This window comes from Chlamydotis macqueenii, chromosome 5 (assembly GCF_036417535.1).
Source record: "Chlamydotis macqueenii isolate bChlMac1 chromosome 5, bChlMac1.mat, whole genome shotgun sequence".
Classification (NCBI taxonomy): Eukaryota; Metazoa; Chordata; class Aves; order Otidiformes; family Otididae; genus Chlamydotis; species Chlamydotis macqueenii.
In genome coordinates this window covers 421,952-439,808 of record NC_141560.1, presented here as the reverse complement: position 1 = coordinate 439,808, position 17,857 = coordinate 421,952, and the positions used below count along the sequence as shown (strand labels likewise).

The following is a 17,857-nucleotide window of genomic DNA, read 5'->3' as shown; positions in this document are numbered from 1 at the left end:
CTGCGCCACATGCGGTGTGAACAAAACCAGCCAGAACTGCACCGCAGTCTGCAGTTTGCTAGTCGGGAAGAACGAAATCTTTCGCTGATTTGCAAAAGGGAATTCAACACGCAGAGCATGTTCTGGGGTGCTGCCTGCTCCACCACAGAGGCTCCCCAAGCCCTCCAGCTCCCAGGGGGGCTCTTGTCTGTGCCCTCCCCGCGGGGCCAGCACCCTTGGCCCACGACGGGCAGGCTCCCCGCACCAGCATTGTCACGGCGAAGCGGCACAGCCCTGGCACGCACACACATGGTGCACACCGCCGGTGCTCCAGCACCTCCACGCACGCCGAAGCTCGCAGCCAGGAGCCCAGGGACCCCGGCGTGCTGCGGGGGCAATGGTGGGAGCCCGCAGGTCCGCCCACGCTTCGCAATGCCCAGAGAGAACAAACGGCCCGGCACAGGCCCGCAGCGCTGCCGGCCAGGGCAACGTGCACCCACAGCAGGACAGCCGGTCCCCCGCACGGGGATGCTCGGTGCACAGGGCGCGGCGCGGGGCAGCACGCTGAGCTCCACACAGCGGGAAGGCAGCAGCCTCAGCACGGACATTCAGCTGCTGGTGGCCACAGCACAGTCACTCGCTGTTGCACCCTGTGTGAGCCTTCCCCACTCTCCACAATTTCACAGAAAAACGAAAACCAGGGCCCTGCAGACGCCGAGCGGCTCGGCAGCCGGCAGCCCCGTTGTGTCCCGTCCCAGCCGACACAGAACTCCCCGCTGCCCAGCACGCCGGGGCTCAGCCACTGACCAGGCCAGCGACTTCAATCCGGAGCTCGGGCATGCGTTAAACTTATTTATTTTCTGTTGCACACATTTAGGTATAATTCCCTCTTATCTTAATTAGTATCAGGAAAATTAGGCAATTCTCTTTCCACAAAAGGAGAAGGAGCAGCATTATGCAGGAAGATGCTTGGAGAAACAAGAAACCTCAAACTTTCACCTCAGGTAAATGAGCATGACTTTACTGATGCTAATTGAGCTATCCTTAAATGATGCACAGAAATCAAAGGAGGCACTTTGCTCTCCCCAGAATGTCCTCTTTAAAAACGCATTGCTTTTCCTCATTTCCAGGCTCCTAGGCACAGGAATGCATTTTTCCGTGCTGCGGCGTATGTCACGTCCCGCTCACCGACCCAGTGAGCCTGTGGAAGGAGCGTAGCGAGAGGAAGGGAGGGAGGACACTGAGGAGCCCACGGCCCCAGCAGCCCCCCATAATCTTTCTTCAAAATTATCCCGGGGAGCCCGAGCACCTCAGACTGCGAGGGGGCCGGCCGCACCGGCGGTCTCCTCAGCATCCGCAGAGGGCTGCCCCACTGCAGCCCCACACAGCACCGCGCGCCAGGTGCCCGCCAAACCTGGGGCAGGTCATTCCAAAACTTGTCCTACATGTAAAAATGTCATCAAACTTGAAACGCTTTGAGCGGAGCATTTTGGACGCCAAACACTGGCACTTTTTAGCAGAAAAGTGCCAAAGTACTTCCCAACATGGAGGCTTGGGAGGGGTTTCTGCAGCCCCTGTACCACGGGCAGAGCCACCGGCCCCTCCACGGCCAGGACACCAACCTCTGCCGCTGGAAACTGCGAACGCAGCACCGGCCGCGGCTACCATAAGGGTACCGCCACCACCTGCCAACTGACAGCTGCTGCTGGCTGTTGCTCTTCCTTCAGGTTTTATTGTACTAAAGAACGCAACGGAAAAGCAAAAGCACCTGACCCTTCCCGTTGCACTGAAGGCTCTGAGATACGCCAGTACGTTTTAACATGCTTAACTGCTGCTGGAAAGAACCGATGCTAATTGAATTTCTTTCAATAAGAAAGTCTTTTACTGAAAATAAAATTTTATTTTAAGGATTCAGAACTTTTTTTTCATTTCCAGCTTTGATATCAAAGTGCTCCCTTTTCAGCTCTGTGCTTTCCGCTCTTGTTTAATTTTGTTACTAAAAACGAAGTGGGGGAGATGCAGAAAAATGCCGTATTTCAGCTTTCCAGCGTGGGGACGGGTAAGAGCAGAGCAACGCCGCGTGCCGCGCTGGCAGTGCTCACAGGACCGACAACCATTTCCCAGTGAGTTTGCCACACAGCAGATGAAGTTCCGCCGGTGTGAGCACGGCAACGGTACCTCTCTGCCAGAAACGGGACTTTCAAATCTTTTGAAAGATGTATGCCTTCTACATACCGCACCTATGCTTTCTTGTCACAGTTGTGCATGTTACTCATCAAAGAGACTCTTCCATGGTAACAACGGTGCCACATTTGTTTCGCGGGCCCCGGCTGGGTGCTGCAGCAGGGGAGGAAGGGCAGCTCCTTCCCAGGCTGGGATGAGCCTCGTCCACCCACGCTTCAGCCATGGCTGCCACAGGCGCCTCAGAAACACACTGTGAGCCACCAAACTGCTTCAGAGCTGTCTGTCTGTCACAAGCCTGAAAACCATCACTCGGGGAGGTCGGTCAGTCAGTCTGTCTGTCTTCAGGGGCTGCTGCATCCGGCCCAGGCCGCTGCGCTCCACTCTGGCCCCCTCGCCTCGCACTCGGGGTGGACAAGGGCTTCTCGCACCGACACCGCTCTGCTCTGCTGCCGCTCCCCAAACAAAACGTCCGTGCTCCTCTACGCTTCACCATCCAAGGAGCTGCCAGGTGCGGGGAAAGCCATCCCTCCTCCTCCTCCCCTTCTCCAGCAGCACCGGGCTTTCCCTGCCCCGCGGCACCACGCCAGCTCTGCCTCGAGCCCCACTGCTGCGCCGAGACCTCAACGAGCTGGGAGTCAACACTGGAACTGGCTGGAGACAGGGGCCGAGCCCAGCCAGGTGTGGGCAAACCGCGCAGGTCCGAAACAACCCGGGATGCTCCGTTCCGGCACAGGCACTCGCTCGCCGAGGAAAGCTCACCGGCACACCAGCGCCACGCTCCACTGCTATGGAACCACCGCAGGCCTCTCCCAACTGCCGGCAGCACCTGCCAGTTATAAACCTTCCAGAGTGAACTTCCTTGAAGTGTTTGAGAAAAAAATATGAAAATAAAACCAGTAACACCAGTAACAATAACAACTATTATTTTTACAAGAGCGCCACAGCACTGCTGCTCCGGCAGACAGTGGCAGTAATCTCCATCCTCTCGTTCCCTAGTTTTCACAACCAGGGCCAGGCAGCACGGAGAGACAAGGATGAAAACAAGACTCAGCTGTGTATGGGGAGAAGGAAGCAATGAATAAATGGCCTCCATGGACAAAAGGCTGTAGGCCAGCCAGAGCCCGTGGGCAGAGCCCTGTCTCCCAGCGCTGACGACATGCTGACTCCTCGTCCTGCGCAGGGACGGGCGCTGAGCTTCCCCCAGCTGAGCTCTGCCCTGAGGAGGGAACTGCCCAGGCTGAGCAACACTGGCTGGGAAACACCACAGGACAGGAGCTGATCCCTCGGTCTTGCTTTTATCTAGGCACTGAAAAACATCATGAAACTTTACAAGGACGCGTAAATACCCAGTAGCAGCAGACCAATACCTCCCAAGCACCACAGGGAGCAGCCACCGCGCTCCCAGGACGCCGTCGGAGGCAGCAGTGACAGCCCGGCCAGCTCTGAGGTGATGCCTGGACACCACAGCCGCAGGGACATCCCTGCGCCCGCTCCGGGACAGCGACGGGCCAAGAACCACCACCGGACAGCAGCAGCAGCCCAGTGCCACCCTGCCGCTCTCAGGCCAACCACGACCAGGGGACGCACTGCAGGCATTAGCAACAGGTCCTTCGCTGCCCAACCACCACTGGTACAATCCAGGAGCTGCCCAACTACCACCCAGGAGCTGCCCAACCACCACCCGTACCACCCAGGAGCTGCCCAAACACCACCAGTAACACCCAGGAGCTGCCCAAACACCACCAGTAACACCCAGGATCTGCTGGGGGAAGAGCAGCCGCAAACAGGCTGTAGTGGGAACAGCAGCCAGCAGAGCTGCCAGGAACATTGCCCAGGAAAACACGAACCCTTTTCTTCTCAGGAGCGATGCCCTTAAGGCACGAAATTACTCTTTTTGAACCGGAGGAGAGGGAGGCAGCGGGTGCCTGCGGTCGCCCCTCCAGCAATCCGCCCCCGTGCAGAGGCTCCAGCTCCCCACCAGACCACCGTCGGGTGCCCACCCCAGGCTCCTGCAGAAGCTGCCACGCGTTGACCGTCTGCCCTCCAGCCGCGGGAGAACGGGGAAAGGGCTGCAGATGTGGACCGGTACCCAGCAGCACAAGCGCGGTCGGGTCTGGCGGGCTCTGGCAGCTAGAGGTGACGCGGGGGAAACGCAACCGCGCAGCAGAGCTGGGCCCGGGACAGCTCACGCCGCCAGAAAGGGATATTGCAGTGCGCACTCCACTTTACCCACTGAAACGGGGGGAGTGTGCCACTCTGCTCTCTGCAATCAGTTCAACTCTCATTTACATATGCACACAGCAAAACAAACAAACAAATCCCCAGAGCACAGTATCTCCCAGCGATACCACGGGAGCCCTTCCTTCACACAGTCTCCAAACGAGCTCTGACTCCTCACTGCATCCTCTCGGCGTACAGAGCTGTCTTTATGCGCAGCTTCCTTCCGACACACCGACGCTCAGCACGCGCACCCACCACCGCACAGCTGGAAGTACACTGGCATGGACTTCCGCAAAGCAGGGTGGCTCCACTTCGAAGCCTGGTGCCCCTCCACAACCAGGTCGAACGCAGCAGCAGAGCGGCCCACGCTCACAGCACAAGGATTCAGCCATCAGCTCTGTGGTAACACACGGGAATATGCTGATATCGTGTGAAAAGCGGGCACTGCGTGGGACACGAGCATCATCACCTCCGCCGAAGCAATGAGACGGCGCGGCCCGACGAACGGGAGGATTCCTGCAGAAGGGTGCACCCCACGGCCCGGCGGCCTGCACCAGCAGGACAGGGACACGGGAGCGCATCGCCCCGACAGGCACTGCCGCGCACCCGGCACTGCCGCTGCACCATCCTCCTCCTCCCCGTCGGTGCTCAACGGGACAGTGCCAGCGAGGCGCACAGCCCTTGCCCCGGGGCGCGATGCTCCCCGGCAGCCCCCGGGCTCAGGAGCTGGCCGGCGGCAGGCGGGGCCCAGGGCCAGGGCCAGCTCACCAACACAAAACGTGTGGCCATGCAGAAGCCTCCCAGCCTTGAAGGTCGGGCTCGGGGGGCATGGGGCCGGGGGCTGCGGCACAGGGACTGAGCACACCTGGACGGTCCGGCACAAGGAGCTGTCACCGACCGGCACAGCTGGAATCGACTGGCACAGCTGGAATGGGCCGGCACAGCTGCAATCGCGGCTCTGACAATGCAGCGAGGAAGCTAATATTTGCAAGGACGATAAGATCACATTCAAACCAAGTCAGGGAGGGAGGCAGACTGCCGTTTCCATTCCCACCCTCATTTGCTGAGGAAGTGACTTCCCCCCACTGTCTTTTTCCCCTTCGTTAACCAGTAGCAGGCATCCTCCCCCCTCAGCCCCTCCAACCACCATTAACTCGCTCACACGCCATTATTTTGGCTGTGCAAGTGTCGGCTGGTAATTGGGAGCACTGCAGAGACTGCCATGCCTGCACGCACCGAGCTGGTGCGTTTGCAATTAATCTCATAACGGAACAGCATTCGTGCACCAAGACAGACTGACGTGGAAGTATTTAGACACCATCCTACTGTACATGACTGTACCGTATTAGTGCACAAACTTCTTCACGGAACGAACGCAACGCCAAAGCTACAGCCTCAACCACCCGCACATTCCAAAGGAAGCAGAAGAGCACGGGTGAAAAGAAAATACGGCATTGCATCACGCCAAGGACGGGAAAGGAAAAGTGTCGGGAGAGCTGATCCCTGCCGGCACATGGAACTCACGCCGAGCATCACGGGAGCGCCGCAAGGCTGGGCTGGCCACGCAGATCCCAGGCTTTCACTACTGCCCCCCAAGGAAACAGGTGCAATTCTTGTAATTTCAGGAAGGATGTGAAGAAGCTGCTCGAGCTTCATGGCGAGAAGCAGACCCGGGAGGTTTAAAGCACCACAAATATTGCGACAGAAGGCATCAGTCCCAGAAAACACAGCTGCTGTGAAGGGTGCCGACCGGCTGGGCATTTCGGGCAGATGTGCTGCTGGTGCCCACGCGCCCGGCCAGCAGCGCCCTTCCCCAGGGAGAGGGGTGGGAGTGGGGAGAGCTGCACGTCCCTCCTGCTGCCCTGAACCCCCGTCTTCCGGGGAACGGCACTGAACCGACCTCTCCTCCGCGGGTACCAAAGTTGGGAAAGCCGTATTTTAACCCTTGTCTTTGAAGCCCGGTTGCCATGGTTACCACAGCAGGGCCTTGCAGCAACTGGGAAATCAGCATTAATTTCCCCCTGTGCCCAAAAAAAGTACACGCTTTTCTCCTGTGATGGGTTTTTCTAAAAGGAGAGTCAGGATTTTACGATCTAATATCTCAGACTGTCAGGACGGAAATATCGGCTTTGTTCCCCCCAGGAAGGCAGGAAGGGGCCTGCTGAGGGCTTGGGCTTTCCCCTGCCCTGCGGTGGGCGAGGGCAACGGTGGGCGAGGGCAGCGGTGGGCGAGGGCAGCAGGGTGAGGGCAGCGGTGGGCGAGGGCAGTGGGGTGCAGGCAGTGGTGGGTGAGGGCAGCAGGGTGAGGGCAGCAGGGTGAGGGCAGCAGGGTGAGGGCAATGGTGGGCGAGGGCAGCGGTGGGCGAGGGCAGCGGTGGGCGAGGGCAGCGATGGGTGAGGGCAGCGGTAGGCAAGGGCAGCGGGGTGAGGGCAGTGGTGGGTGAGGGCAGCGGGGTGCAGGCAGTGGTGGGCGAGGGCAGCGGGGTGAGGGCAGCGGGGTGAAGGCAGCTCCTCCTGTGCAGCATCCCCAGCCGCTCCCCTCCACGCCCGCAGCCCACGGCCGCCCTCTCGCCCTCCTCTGCCCTTCACTTTTTTCGGCAGGGGGAACAGCTTACCGGCGGGCCCTTATTTATCTCACCTTCAGTGCCTCGTGTGCTGCACAGACAGCTGCCCAGCTACCAGCAGTTTGGGGTTTCCTCCTGACAAACAGTAACCGCCAGACAAGCAAACTCCCTGCAAAGTGCAGCCGAGAAAGTAAGTGCTACAAAATAAGAGTAAATTATTCCAGGGTTTGCCAGACAGCCTTTGGTCCTCAGAGATAATTCTCTCCTGCTGTCAGGTGCTTGTATTACTGCAGCACTGCCAGGCTCCATGGAGTGGCTTTCACGTCTGTTTGCACACACGTGCGTAGATTCCCAATTTTTTCACATCACGTTTGCATTCGACACGTAAGGAAGGAGGCACTGCCCGATCTGTGCTGCAAACTGAGCTGATTGTATCAGGGGACCGCACGGAAAGCCAGGGCCTGGTTCTGACCAGTATTGACCGCTCCGGACAGCGGAACCTCCCAGTGTTTCTGGAAGGTTCTAGCAGTCGGAAACGCCTTTTGCACGCGCCCGGCTGCAGCTTCATTCTGGCTCACCTCCTGCTAGGAGCCGGAGCGGTCAGGGGCAGATATTTGGGAGAGTGCGGCGGAGTGCGCATCTTGCGGAGCCCCCTGTTCCCTGGCTTCCCCCCGGCTCCGTGCAGAGCAGGGAGAGCCATCGTGGGGCGGCTATGGCCGTTCCGGTGCCGGGGGCAGGCACGAGCAAGCCGCTGCGCCGGAGAGCAGAGCTCAAGACTCTGACCTGGCCGGCATCCACATCTTGACGTCAGCAGGTCAGCCTGTCTCTAATTGAATTATACCTGCATTACTTAATAAACAAAGAATACTCGCCACATTATAAGGATGTAATCCTTTAATTGGTTTATGAGTGCAGAGTCCCACGGGGAGTGTCACAAATCCATCAGGATGCCCTGAGCACTGCATTTCTGAGCTGGAGAGATAAGGAGTGTCACACGCTGGCGCTCGGCTCCGGGCTGAGCCGGCAAGGGAGCCGAGCCAGCACCCCGCTCTGCTCCGCACCGCGCTGCCCAGCGCTGACGCCGGCACCGCTCCCACGGATCTTAATACTCAACATTACCTCCAGAGTTTGCACTGCTGGCCACGGCAGAGGCTGAGGAGGGGACAGGGCACGGGGCAACATGGCTGCAGCTCACACACCGTGCCCCGTCCCCGCTGCGCGGCCCTGCGCTGCGCCGTGCTGCACGGGGCGCCGAGCGCTCGCGGAGGACGCGTGTGCCGCTCCACAGGGCTGTTTGGTTCAGGTTTGCTGCGTCCAGCACCACAGGAGAAACACTGTGTCCTCGGAGTAGGAGGGGATCTGAACTGTGTGGTAATTGCAACGCCGCTGCCCTTCGCGCTCCTCTCATCCTGCACCCCTCTTCACACTCTCGATATAAATCAAGGAAGCACTACCGACTGTCGGGGAACCATGTGTCTGATTTCACGTACGGCCTGAATCTCAGCTGGCGATGAGCACGTCCAGCCTCTCCACGGCACTCTGAGCCTCACATCCAACGGCCGCAATTTCACTCCTCATTATTGTTATTTATTTATTGTTATTGTTTTAACTTTCCAGATGCAATTTAAACACAGTCACATGGTCTGTTCATGGGCTTCTTTAATGATTCTTAGAAGAAATCAAGCTTATTCAGTGCAGCTCTCCATGCCCGTCAGCGGAACCGCAGAAGACAACAGCACAGCCCGTACGCGAGCAGCCAGGGGCCGCGACGCCCGGCACGGAGCCACTGCGGCCACGCGGCCGAGCAACGCGAGCAATCGGAGGGCATTTCCCTAAGCCGTTTATCTTGTACTCAGTTTTATATACCGCACCATGCTACGCCAGTAAAGCTCATTTAAAAATTATTTTCCTAATTTGTTCCCTTAGAAATGAACACAACCTTGCTCTGGAACCAGCAGGCAGCTGCAGCTGCCCATCCTGACCTCCGGTGCCTTTTCCACAGTATTTATCATGCTGCCCTTCCACGAACTGGGCAGGACACGGGGACAGAAGGTGCCTGTTTGCAGGATGCTTCTTAAACAAAACAAGTTAGAAACAGCACCGTTCCCTCTCTGACCCCCCTGCCCCAGGGCCCCTCTTTGCAACCCGGGACCGCGGCGGCGGGGCAGACACAGAGCCCGGCGGGTGCCCACCACAGCCGCACGCCTGAGGAGCAGCCACCTGCCAGTCACCGCGCAGCATACGCACCAGCGCATCACACACGCCAGCGCATCACACCGCCCTGCCCGGTCGGTGACACCCTGCCAGGCTGGGGACCGTGCCACGGCTCCCTCAGACCCAGCACTGACGGCCAGCACTCACTGCAGACTACCATATGTCACACAAAGAAATACAGACCTCCCCCTACGCCGGGAGCCTCTGCAGAGACATATTTTACTGTAAATCTCCCACCCCACACAGAGAACTGCTAGGCACTGTGATTTTTTATGGCTTTCTATTAAATTTTTAAAAGCCAGTGTTTCACCGCACGCACAACTCCTCTACTATTTCCAGGAGCTTCTCCACGCCGAGGGGTTTCGGAGGATGCCTCGTGCCCGCCAGCCCTGGGCAGCACCGCACCCCAGCAGGGACGTGGCTATGTAGGCGAACGCGTGTGTCGCACACGTGGTGCTGCCCCACAACCGACGCGAAGCATGACCCTACACGCCGGCAGCAACGCGGGTAACAGCACAGCTGAGAGGGCGCGGGGCCAGCACAGCCCGAGGCGCGCGGACGGTCCCACTGACCGCAGCAGGATCACCCGTGTGGAGTCACGACGACGTAAGGATGCTAAGTGTCAGTCTGGAAGGACCACGCCGGCCGTGCGCCGGGCCCTCAGCAAGGAGGCAGCGAGACAAGAAGCCAGGCACGGCTCCTGCACCAGCGCGGCGCTGAAATGGCTCCAGAGGACGTGCTCCGCTCTCACTGCTCCAGAGGGACAAGAACTGCGCCCTGGGGTGCTGGAGCTTTCTGAAGAACCTACTAAAAAACCCAAAAGACGGCTGTACATCACCAGGATAAGACAAAAGCATTGCTTTACAACTTTTAACGCAAACACAGCTGTGAGGGCAACGGCCAGACCGAACAGCCATTCACACCGAGCTGCCAGCTGTGGGAGCGGTGTTCACCCGCCGCTGCACGCACACCCGGCTACGCACACGCGGCTGTTCACCAAACCACGAGCTGGAACATCTTCTGTCTTGAGCAGCAGCAAACCTCCTCACCTCAGACACCCAAAGAGATGCCGTAGGGCACCAACCACGGTTTTTCCGTGGCCATTTCCAACAGGCACCAGACCCAGCGGGAGGGCTCCTCGCTGCTTGTGGCCTGGGGACGCAGAGGGGAGGCGGAGGTGGGGCACCCGCAGTGCCCACCTGCAGTGAGAGGGGGGCTCCACGCAAGGGAACAAGGAGCAACCCAGGAAGGAAACCGCGCCCTGCAGTGGAGCTGGGACGGGCACGGAAACCTCTCTAGGACCCAAAGCCCGAGTGCTGCCAGACCCAGAAACAGCACCACGAAGAAAGGTTGTCATCTGGATCTACCCACAGCGCGTCCCCGGCCCTGCACAGCGCCTGTCAGGACGCGCTGGGCGTCGGCAAGCACCGCGGAGCCTGAACCGGGGCTTCTGCCGCTCGCGTCTCGTTTCCTTACGCCATAGCGGTAGAAGACGCTTGGTTTTCTGTGCCAGCTTGCCAGGGTTTGGTCATGGCACTCAGGGCCCTGCTGCCCTCCCGACCAGGCGCCACTGGTCTGCAGCGCCCTCTCCGACAGCCGAGGCTCGGTGGGCAGGACGAGAGCAGTCACTGCTCCGGAGCTGCAGTTTGGAGCCCGGTCCCGACCCAGGGGAGCAGCATCCCTGCAGCCGGGCGCCGGCAGAGACCAGACGCAGCGCTGACGTGTCAGGAGGAGCCTCCAGCACAGCAAATCTGCCCACAGCACAAACAGCCTCGCACAGCGCGGCAGAGCTGAATCACAGCCCCGAAGAGAAGGCTCTCTTGTGAAACACCACGTACCCGGCAGAACCACTGAGTCAGAGCTGACAAGGTGACAAATCCTGCTTGCCTTACTCAGACCTGCTCCCACGGAGCCGTATCAGGGGGTCTCTACATAAAGTATTTCAAAGGCACGTCGGTGAAAACAAAAACAACGCAGCTACCGAGCACCGACAGCACTGCTGAGCACATGTGCCCTTCTCTGCTGGGGCAGAGACTTCACAGAACGGGCAAGCTCTTCACTCTGGCGAAACCCCGGGGCGTTTAACCCACAGCTCACCCACGTGCCACAGAGCATCTCTGCACTGCTTCTCAGTGGTGTTAAAGAAACCCCACCTCGAATCCTGGGACCAGCAGCACTGTCACCACCACAATGAAAACAGATCTGAGGGCTTCCTCTCGGTGTGACTTCTCCTATCGTTCTTTTTCTTCCTTGTCTGTGTTCTCCTTGTACGCCTGCCGTGTCAGAGCCATGGTCAGTCCTTCTGCCACGCGCGGCACACAGCCGTCACAGGTCACTGCTGCGGGCTCGTGTCACGCCCAGGCCTCCTGCTCCTCCGCCCGCCCTGGCCAAGCACAGGGACCAGGCAGACCAGACCAGACCCCGCTATCCGGCCACCTCGCAATGCTGAGGCAATGGAAACCGAAGAATTTTATCTGTCTCCAATCCAAAAGAAGTCCAACATGATCTTGACAGAGAAGAAAAACTTCAAGGGGAAAAAAAAGATAACTCCACTTCAAAGCAAAGCTAGCTAATCACATGTTTTCCTTGAAACACTCTGCTAACCAACAGTTCCTGGTGAGGAACTTCGTTCAGAAGAGCAATCCCAAAAGCAAGGCGTTGGACATGGGTTTCGCAACACTGGGAACCAGCTTCAAACACGCGCAGTTACCGCTGGCCACGCGCTAAGCAATTAGAGAGGCGTCCACCGAGGTTCCCGTTACTGCTCGAATTAGCCATTTGGCAAATCACCTTTTGCATTATTCAGCCTGCTCAGGGCAAATATTAGTTGTAGAGCGATTTGTTCCACGGGAAGATGAGAGCTGCGGCCCGGCTCAGGCCACAGGCACCACGCACCCAGCCCGCGCCCCAGCCAGCCGCCCCGAGCAGGGGACGTCAGGACAGCCAGCACGGGGCACGCCGGCCGGGAACCTTTCTGATGCTACAGACGGCCTTGCATCCATCTAAATAACAGGACAATTCGGCAGTTAAAGCAGCTGCCATGTAAATCTGTGCCCGCCAGCCCTTGGGCTCCTGGCACCATGCCGTTTCACCGCACTACACACCTCTGGCTACCAGAGCCCGGACCGAGGGGCCCGAGCCACCCTGGGGGGCACAGCGCCCGTCCTGGGTGACCCTGGGCACGCAGTGACCCGGCTCAAGGGGCTGCGGGCCAGCAGCTCCTCTGAGAGCCCTGCCTTCACCCTCTCCTCGCCCGTGAACCAGTCCCTCTCCCTCCTCTGCGGGCTCTCTCAGTGCCCCAGGAACCCCAGGGAGAGCTGCCACAGAAAACACACCGACTGTCAGTACTGCTTCATGACTGCAGGCCGGTCGGACAGCACTGCTATCACCCCCACAAGCCAACGAGTGATTCCGTTTGCTGTCTGGGAGCATACCAGCAGCTCCATCCCTCCTCAGAGCCCCACAGGACCTTCGCTAGCTCCACAAAACGCCTGCATGGATGCAGACTCACCCCTCTGCGGCAGGGATTTGTGGGAATATTTATGATGGCCAGGAATCAGGGCACTGTCTTTCGCCCCTGGGCCTGTAACACAATTTCCAAAACACAACCTGGACAGGCACCACCACCCGTCTGCCCGCCGGCACGCAGTGAGACCCCTGCTCAGATCAGCTCCTCCATCGTGGAGGGGCGCAGGCTGCCCTGTGCTGCTGGCTCTGGGCTCCGGCCGCGGCGGCTGCCGCGCACCGCGACTCGCGGCTCTGTGGGAACGGACCGCTGAGTTCTGCCGTGAAGGAGAATCCCATTCCCTCCTCTCCGAACTCCTCCCAGTTTCCATCGCAGCGTAAGCCCTGTCTCAGCTCCTGTGGGACAGGGATGTCCCTTTAGGAGCACCGACGCCAACGGCACCCGCCGGCTCCCCGACCCGCTACAAGCCCTGAGCAAATGAGAAGTTACTTCTTCTCCAAGATTTGCCACTTGGTTTTCAAAGCTACATCCCAGATTTCGGGGTACCAGAAGGTACATTTCACTAATTAGAAGCAAATGTTTCTATTTCGTTGCAAAGTCCGTGATTACTTGATACGTATTTCCAGAAGGAATGGTTCGCTCTTAAGCAACAAAACCTTGAACTGGTCTGGATTTGGCTTTCCAGGCCTGAGCATGTCTCCAGTGTTGCTTCTGGTCACCCACATTTCCTTCTGCTGCCCATCTGCACAGACAACAGGCTTGTCTTTCCAAAGCGTTTTTATTTCAAACACACACCCCCCTCTCTTAGCACAAATCTCATCAAACAGTGTCAGCAAGCACACTTTAATAGCACAATACTGAAAAGTAATTTCACTACTCACTAGAAAAGTCTGAGGACTGCAGAGGATATATTTAGATGCGTATAAATAGGTAACACTCAGTGATGTCTGGTCAAAGGAGTACAAATCTTCCCTAATGCACAGAATATGCCTGGCCCAAAACGCTCCCGAAGCACTTAGACAAGCCTCTTCTCTTGGCTGCCGTTCTGCAGGCCCGTTAAGAGCAAAGCTATTAGAACAATTCCCTGGACCAGCTGCTTGCTCAGAGAATATGCAAGAGCTCGCTCTATAAACCGAGCCCGTTACCACATCTGAGAGCACCGGCGGTATCGATCGGCAATGGAAAGCCATTAGCTCTCCAGCATCTGGAATAGCTCCATGTGCCCCAGCGGACGGACCGGCCCCCGGGCACCTCGGGGTGCTCCATCTTCTCAAGGCGCTTCCAGCCCGCGGGCCCCCTCGCTCGCCGAGCCCATCCCTGCCAGCACCCGCCCTTCCGCCTCCCCACCTCTGGGATGGAAACCACACGCCCAGGCACAGCGGTGGCATCGCCCACAGGAGGTCGGTTTGGGGGAGACCTGGCTCCTTCTTCCACGCTGCTCTGCCACGTTTCTTCTCGCGCTCCCCTGTCGCGACCCATACGCCCGCCCAGCCCGGTTCCCGGGTCAGACAGCCACCCCTTACCCTTCCTTCCCTGTCTTACCGCAGCCTGCCACTGCTCACACCACGGGAGCCTCTCCAGACAACAAGAGTCGTAGGAAAAGTTCAACCCAAGCCCCCAGGAAGCCACCCTGAACGGTGCCGAACCAGAGCCCAGCCCTTCTCCCAGTCACAAACGGGACCGGAGCGCTCAGCCCGGCGGCGGGGAGCCCACTCCCGCACCGGGGGCAGCCTGGCAAACGGGAGAACCAGCTCAGCTCTGAACCTGTACCAGGTGCCTGAACACCCGGGGTTCACTTCCACTGACTGCACTGCCATGATAAAACCAGTCATCGCTCTCTCTGAAAGCAGAAACGCGAGCTAATGTGCCAGGAGAAGCTTCTTAGCGAGGCTGGTGACTCCAGGCCTAACTGGCAAGGTCCGCTATGCATTTTGATACAGTCTTACGCAGTTAAAGGCATTTATTATGCATTTAAACAAATGCACAATCCCTTGAGTACAGTATAAATTTAGACACGTAGATCGGGAAGGCGTTTGGGCACGGAGAACGCGCGGGCTCTACTATGGCTCCCTGTGCAGAATCGAACCCGACTCCCGGGTCAGCAGAGGAATCACAGTGCCTTGCTCTGGAGCCCACCAGGACACCCCCACCCACCAGGCCGGAGCACGGGGCTGACTCCGAGGCGAAGCCCACATCCAGCACACAGCACATGGGGAACTCCTCTAAGCTACCGGGGTCCCTGAGGCAGGACGGTGCGCACGGCCCCAGGCGCCCAGGCCCACGGATGCAGCCCCGCCATACCGCGGCAGAACCAGTCCCAGCACGCATGGTCAACTTGAGCATCTCCACACCGCGCTCCTGGACACATCTGCGGCCAGGATCGGCGCCAGAGGCAGCCAGGGCCCCTCCATGGTGGGCAGCCACCCCAGACACGCAGCAGGAGCCGAGAGGGCTCTTTGAATACAAGAAGGATCCATTCCACCTCGCTGGTTTGCCGTCTGGCCGTGCTGGCTTGAAGAAGCCTGGGCAGGCCAGCGCTCACACAAGGACGCTCAGAAGGAACGGACCAACACCACGCTGCTTTGGGAACACATAAAATGCAGGACCACGACCAAGACAGCGCGATGACCAAGGTGTGCGAACAGCCCTGGCAGCCAGCTGGGCGCTGGGATGGGCTGGGTGCAGCTGGAGGCACCCAGCTTTCCCACCCCCAGTGTGGGGCACCAGCAAGGCCACGTCCGTACCCACAGCTGAGATGAACCCATCCTTCTGCTCTAGACGCTCCAGGCAAGGAGGAACAGTCTGTGCCTCAGAGACAAGAAAGAGCAGGTGAGAGGGAGAAGACGAAGGCGCAGAAGAAGAGGCGGTGCTGCCCAGTGCCACAGAGGGAAAGGAGAGGGCAGCGCTCCCCTTTGCCCCCCGGCCGACCTCCACGGGCTGCAGACCCTGTGCCTCCCAGACAGGCGCTTCCAGCCCAGCCGTGCCCGTGCCTCCCTCGGCGTGAGGGTCCAGAACCGGGCCCGGGCCTGGGCCTGGTCCCCTCGGCCGGCCTCCCCTCGGTCCCGGCTGCTCCCGGGAGCCAGGAGGTTTGTGCGCTGCTGACACCAACATGGCTGCGAGGGTTCCGCTGGCTCCTCTGCAGCCGCTCTGCCATCTCCCCTAACGGGAACCTTCAGCAGGAAAAACCTTCATCTCGTCCTACATTTGCCTTCTTGCGACGAGAGGTGCTCACTGCACAGGGGAGGGGGAAAGCAGCGCGTACGCGTCCCGGGAGGCCGGGACAAGCGGCAGCCCCCCAGGAGGGGAGCCCGGAGAGAGGCGTGCGCGCGGGCCGGGCCGCAGGACGGGGCGAGCGTGCGGAGGGCAGGGGGCGGCGGCAGGAGGCAGGCGGGGAGCCGCGGGTCGCCCTCTCGCCCTGGGGGAGCTCCGCAGCCCCCCGCCGCCGGAGGAGCCGAGCCGGCCGCGGCCCCGGGCCCCGCGAGAGCGCCCCGCGCTCGCTCCGCACAAGCGGCAGCCCCGCAGCCCCTCCGCCCGGGCACGGACAGCGCCCGCCGCGGGCCCATCCCATCCCATCCCATCCCATCCCATCCCATCCCATCCCATCCCATCCCATCCCATCCCATCCCATCCCATCCCATCCCGGCGGTGCCGGCGCGCCCCGGGCGGCGGCAGCAGCGCGCGGCGCGGAGGGGGCGGCGGCCGCCGCCGCGGCACGCGCGGCCCTGCAGCACCCCCAGCCGCGCGCGGCCGCCGGCGCCGTCCCGCGGGCAGCGGCGGCAGCGCGGCCCGGCCCGGCCCGGCCCGGCCCGTCCGCGGGGCACCCGCCCCGCCGCGCAGCCTCCGCGCCCCCCGCCCTCCCGGGAGGGGCGTCCCGCCGCCGCCGCCGCCGCCCTCGGCCCCGTCCCGGCGCCGCCGCGGGGCTCGCCCTGCCCGCGCCGCCTCGGGACCCCGCCGCGGCCGCCCGCCCCCCTCCCCTCGCCGTCCCCCCCGTGAATCCGTACCGCGGGGCTGCAATGCAGATGGAGCCGGGCACGGCAGCCCGCCGCGATTACCTGGCGCCTCCCGGGGAAGGACGGCGTCCGGAGCGCTTCCCCTGCAGGTGCGGCCGGGCTCCGGCGGGCTGCGGGCTCTGGCGGCAGGCAGGCTGGCCGCCGCTCCGCCCTGTGCCGGCGCTCAGCAGCCGCATCCTAGAGCGGCTTCGCGGCGGCGGCGGCCCGCGGCCGGGGCGGGCAGGGCAGCCCGCGCGGACGGCCCCATGCGGCGCGGCGGCGCGGCTCCGGCGGCGGCGGGCGGCGGGCAGCGCACATGCACACACGCACGGGCGGCGGCGGCGGCGGGCGGGAGGCGGGGGGACGGCGCGGGGCACGCAGCAGCGCAGCCCGCCGAGCCCGCTCGCATCGCCCCGCCGCGGGCAGCCCGCTCCGCGCCCGCCGGCCGCTGACCTTGCCGTGTACCTGCGCCAGGTTAATCCTCGCTCCGCGCCCCGCTGCGGAAATCCTGCGCGCCGGGGCGCTGCCGCTGGACGGACGGAGGGACGGGCGGGCGGACAGACGGACGGGGACGGGGCGAGGAGCGCGGCCACCCCGCCGCCGGGCCGGCGCCTCCCGGGGCTGGGGGGGGGGGCTGAGGGGTGGGGGGGGTGCAGCTACAGCGGAGCGGCCGCGCAGCGCGCAGGGGCGGCCGGCGGCAGGGCCATGCGGCTCCGCGCCGGGCGCGCTCAGGCGGAGCAGCCGCGGCGGGGCAGGGCGGGGAGCCCCGCGCCCGCGGCTCGCCCCTCCGCGGCGCCTGCTGCGCCCATCCTCCGCGCCGCCGCCTGCCGCCCGGCCCCGGCCCCGGGCAGCCGCGCCGCTCGCTGCAGCATGGAGGCAGCCACCGCCTCCCCCGCGCCGCGCCGCGCCGCGCCGGGGCGGGCTGGAGGAGCCGGGCGCCTCCCCGCCCCGCCGCACGCACGGCTGAGCCGCAGCCGCCCGGCCGCCGCGCAGACGTGCCGCCGGGCCGCCCCCCGCCGCGCCGGGCTCGGGGCTGCGCCGGGCGGGGAGCGGGCACGGACACCGGCACCGACGCGGACACGGACACCGGCACGGACACGGACACGCCTCCGCCTGCCGGGCCGAGCCCCCGCCCAGCCCTCGGCCGCGGCCGAGAGCCCCGCGGGGCGGGAGTGGGGGGCGGCGGGGGCGCCGGTCCGTCATCCGGCAGCGGCGCCCGGAGCGCGGAGGCGAGGGAGGGGA

The 17,857-nt window shown here is 61.9% G+C and overlaps 1 protein-coding gene across 2 annotated transcripts in view; it reads right to left on the bottom strand.

Annotated features, from left to right (window-relative positions):
- Positions 1 to 16,821, bottom strand: part of LRFN5 (leucine rich repeat and fibronectin type III domain containing 5) — a 42,719-nt gene extending 25,898 nt beyond the window's left edge. The window contains exon 1 of one of the 2 annotated variants that reach the window (XM_086749964.1): positions 16,679 to 16,821. The gene's annotated coding sequence lies outside the window, so the exon portion shown is untranslated. The remainder of the gene's footprint in view (positions 1 to 16,678) is intronic. The other variant, XM_086749965.1, reaches the window with a different exon arrangement.
- Positions 16,822 to 17,857: the final 1,036 nt, after the last annotated feature.